We start from the raw sequence: 5,000 nt of genomic DNA, 5'->3' as shown, positions 1-5,000 counted from the left end.
CACTTCACTGCCACCTGTAAGGAGATCCTGGCAGTCATCTGAGGATGACTTTTAATGGAGGTACCTGTGCTAGGAATTCTGATGTGAGAAAGTTCATGAATGTCTGGGGAGGGGAGTGCCAAGTATTTGATTGCAATTTTGTTGAAGATTTTGTACCAAGTCTGGTGTGAGGAGGGCAGTTATGGACCCTGGCAAGTAATGTTTTCCTTATTGTCTGTGGTCTAGCTGGAAATGAGTGTATTGACTTTTAGCCATTTTCGTTCTCCTGAGGATAAGTCAAAAATTGGCTTCAGTGAGAGTATAAGTCAATTACTAAAATTGTCTTCATTTCTAAACAGTAAATTCTAGTCATAGTTGTTCACCTGATTCTATCTCCCCTGAGAGGAGAAATTTTTATCTCCATCTGGTAGATTGCTGACAATATGAAACATGTTCATTGTGAACAATTTTGTGAAGATCTTGTTCCTGGTACTTATCAATAACTTGAAGCCCAGAGCAATCAACTAAAGAAATATGTTGGCTCTTCCAAAATGATGTTTGCAAACATCTGAAAGCATTTGTGGAGGTCAAAACAGGAGGGGAGGAGTTACTGGCATCCAGTGGTGAGAAGCCAGAGGAATGTTACAATGCACAGGACAGACAGGCTTTGGTAACAAAGTATTATCCATCCCAAAATCTTAATAGCTCCAATGTTGAGAATTTAAATAATAAAAATGAAAGCATAAAAATTATGCTAAACTTGATAATTTGCATGGAGTAATTGATATAAAATAATATGATACAAAATAATATTACTCATAATAAATATATAGTAGCTTTAATTAAAAATATGTGTTTGCAATATTTGATAAAACTTCATTTACTGATATGTTATGTTTTAAAACACAACATGAAAAAAAATTTGTACTCTTTTTAACACCACTGCACACCAGCATAGTTTAATAGAAAATTTGAGGTCAAGGATTACCAACATGGTAACCCTTAGTCACATGCATTTACTAAGCATTCATAATGTGACATATATAGCTGGATGAATATTTGGCTTTACTTAACATTTAAATGTAAACCTCATTTAGTAACTTGTATGTTAAGATGAATCACTGTAGAATATTAGCTTAATTCTAAGTTTTCTACTAAATACTAAATGAGTGAAATTACAAATGAGTTTGACTTTGTAATTATCCATGGGAATCATTTGTATTGCTGTTATTTTGTATTTGTATTGATTTGTATTGATGTTATTATCTTGGGTCTTAAAGGCTTAAAGGTAAACAAGCGGCCATCTAGCTCAGAAGCTACAAAGCCCACATGGAAGAAGCACACTAGCCTGTGTGATCATGAGGTGTCGACAGGATCAGGTATAAGGCATCATCATGACAAAAAATCTTACCATAGTGAATGAGGTGTGGAGTGCAAAGTGGAGACCCAAAGCCCATTTGTAGGCCACTAGAGATCCCCTTGCAGAAGGGTCTCAGGGAGGAGATGAGCCAGACAGGGTGAAATGTAGCAACGATGAAAAATACAACTTTCCTCTAGTTCCTAAATGCTTCCTCCCTATTCCCCCCCACCCCCCACTGTCATGATCCGAAGTCTACCTTGAAAGTCTGGCTAGAACAGAGGATGTACACTGGTACAGATAGGAACTGGAAACACAGGGAATCCAGGGAGGATGATCCCTTCAGGACCAGTGGTGTGAGTGGCGATACTGGGAGGGTGGAGGAAGGGGGGTTGGAAAGAGGGAACCAATTATGAGAATCCACATGTGACCTCCTCCCTGGGGGATGGACAACAGAAAAGTGGGTGAAGGGAGACGTCAGACAGGGCAAGATATGACAAAATAATAATTTATGAATTATCAGGGGCTCATGAGGGAGGGAGAGGAAAAAATGAGGACCTGATGCCGGGGTTTAAGTGGAGAGCAAATGTTTTGAGATGATGAGGGCAATGAATGTACAAATGTGCTTTACACAATTGATGTATGTATGGATTGTGATAAGAGTCATATGAATCCCTAATGAAAGGATTAAAAAAAAGAGTATCATACTTATGGTGAGGGCAACAAATGTATAAATGTGCTTGACACAATGGATGAGTATATGGATTGTGATAAAGCTATACGAGCCCCCAATAAATGATTACAAAAAAGTGTCATGTTTATTTTCTTTCATATATGATGAAATAAACCAGCACTGTGAACAAGATAAACTAAAGCAAGCAAAGAGAGTTTGGTCTTCAATTTCCCTTTAAATGGACAACTCCTTTATCCATAATGGGAGTTCCCCATGCTTAAGGGATGCAGGATCAGTGTTTTAAATTTAATGACCTTACTGAATAACTCTCTGAACAATTCACACAAAAGAGCATCATAAATTACAATATTATTGCTTATTCATTTTATGGGCTCTCTTTATTTAGTGGTGTGTGCTGCTTTTATATGTACCTTTAATTACCTCTTTTGAATGTTACCACCGTAAATCTCTCTTGCTTCCTCTGAAGCTGAGATGCATTTAGTGCTTACAAAAATTCAATGAAATTTTACTGACCCCAATGCATTTGAAATATAGTTTGATGCATTGTTCAGACATGCAATATCATTATGTCCAGTCATCCTTAACATGCAAGATGATATATCCTCCCCTCGTTTTCCAGAGTTAACATACACAGAGATAATCTATAATAAACCAAAAAAACTCACTGCCATCCAGTCAGCTCTCTGGCTTATAGCTAGCCTACAGGAAAGGGTGGCATTGTCACTGCGGGTTTATGAGGCTGTGAATGTTTGAGGGAGGAGAAAGTGTCATGTTCTCTGAGGCACAAATGATGTTTGAATTGCTGACCTTGAAAGCATGAGTCAGTCCCACTTGTAACCACTCCTCTCTCAGAGCTCCTTGAGGCACAAGGGGCATCCAATAACTGGAACCATTTGCCTACTCTGTGTGTTTTGGTACAGTTAAAAGATATTAAGGATATTTATTCCACTGAACTCACAAGACAAGAATTTTTCAAGTAAAATTTCAGCGATATATAGGTGTGAAAATATGTAGAAAACCATGAATCTGGATATATGTATCATTATGGAAGGGGTAAAGAAAAAAATATTGTTTTGGTCTCTCTAATTAATGTAAGACATCCTTTTTTAAAATAAAGTCAATTGAAAGGTGAACAAATATACATTTTCTTTGCAATGTGGACATTGTGGTTTTAGCTACATGACAATAAAACGGGGGGAAATCTACTTTTTTCATGGAAGACTAATCCACACGAGCATTATACTTTAAGGTAGTGGGTGGCTTTGAGAAGTTTGTGAGAATTTTGCTTAAATTAGCTCGATTCTTTTATTTGGCAGTATCCTTTCAGCATGTTTGCTTGTGTACATATTTTCAAGTTTGTTTTCATTTTTGTTAAATTGAATTAAATTTTATTAAATTGAATTGAATTAAATTAATTATTTGTGATCTCTTTTGCCTCTAGGATTTCAAACTGTGAAAACATTGATTTTTATTCACTATCTAGATATAATAACTGCACAATCCCCTTTATCTAAGTTTCATGTGAAATTTAGGCACAGCAAACTAACAGAAATCTTGTTCGAAAATGTCCATTTGGTCCCTATGGTAGGTGCATGTCAGTAGGAATATATCAAAACCTGTAGCACTGTAAAACATTGTAGTAGAGTAACATTTCTTGTTATGCCTCTTCCTGCCATAGCTCTTGTAACGTGCACTCAGCTGCTGGGTAGGACGAGGCAAATATGTTGCTGAGGATTCTGCCTCAGAGAATCCGCAGCTTGCCGTTCCGCTGGGTCTGAAGTGCGTCACCCCAGAAGTGGGAGCAGAGTCCGGTGGCTGGCAGCAGGCAGAGCTGTGCTCCTTCCGAGCCTTGGATCTTGGCGTGGTAGCAACCTTGAGTGAAGTGGCAGCGCAGGCACCAGAGACCGCAACAGCAAGACCGTGAGCCGGAGAGGCAGATGTCCGAGCCCACAGAATGAGAAGACCCCAGTGGCTTCAGGAACGATGCTGGGTGACAAGGTGGGATGCCTTTTGGGCATTTATCAGTGATAAAGGTGTCTCATAATGCCTGCCCAAGCAGGGTTGAGGTCAAGGGGTCTGAGCTGCTGGGAGACTGAGAAGAGGGGTTGCTTCAGACGAAATGATTGTATCCTTAATGTTTTCTGGGCTCTCCTTGTTGTGAATTGCTAAATTCCTTAATAAATCCTAATAAATTGGAAACACGAAAACTATACCCTAAGGTACATGGTGAAATTTAGTTAAAAATACTGTGCAGTATTGGTTCATCAGTTGTAACAAATTATTACACCAATGTGAGATGTTAATAACAGGAAACAGCATGCTGGCCAGTGGAGAAGGAGGTAGCATAGGAGAACATAGCACCTCATTGCACAATTTGCTACAAATTTATATCTATCCTGAAAAATAAGGCCTCCTTTTTAAAGGCTGACAATGTTTTGATTTTAAAAAATCTGGTGATCATATCACTCCTATAAATTAATATATTGCATTTATTTATAGAATAGGAGATAAAAGACATATTGGAGTTAAAATATTAATTAAATCTGTTTTAAAACACTAAAATTAAGTTATGTCTACTCTAAGTACAGCCATGATCATGTACGGATGGGTACTGGGACCTTTAGCCACATGAGTCTTCAATAGCTCATACTCATTGGTCGAACATGGTCAAAATGCATATTCGGTGTACTGTTCAGTTATTTTCTATGTATTGTCTTTGGAATTAAGAATAAATTTCATTTACATATATACATATTCTATGCCCTATAAGAGATGTTTCAAAATTATTATTTTTATTTAAATACACATTTTATCTGTTCAACTGTATTAATTATTATAAACCCATAAAAAAGTATAGCATTAATAAGCAAACGAATAATAAACATTCTTCATTTTGTTTGTGGATGTGAGTTTTAAGCTATAGATAACTTTTGATGAGAACTTTTCACTCTTTTTCCCCTATTACCAATA

This window comes from Echinops telfairi, unplaced genomic scaffold, assembly GCF_000313985.2.
Source record: "Echinops telfairi isolate 266 unplaced genomic scaffold, ASM31398v2 ScPeMD7_7424;HRSCAF=8462, whole genome shotgun sequence".
In the NCBI taxonomy this organism is placed as follows: domain Eukaryota; kingdom Metazoa; phylum Chordata; class Mammalia; order Afrosoricida; family Tenrecidae; genus Echinops; species Echinops telfairi.
This window is presented reverse-complemented; position numbering follows the sequence as displayed.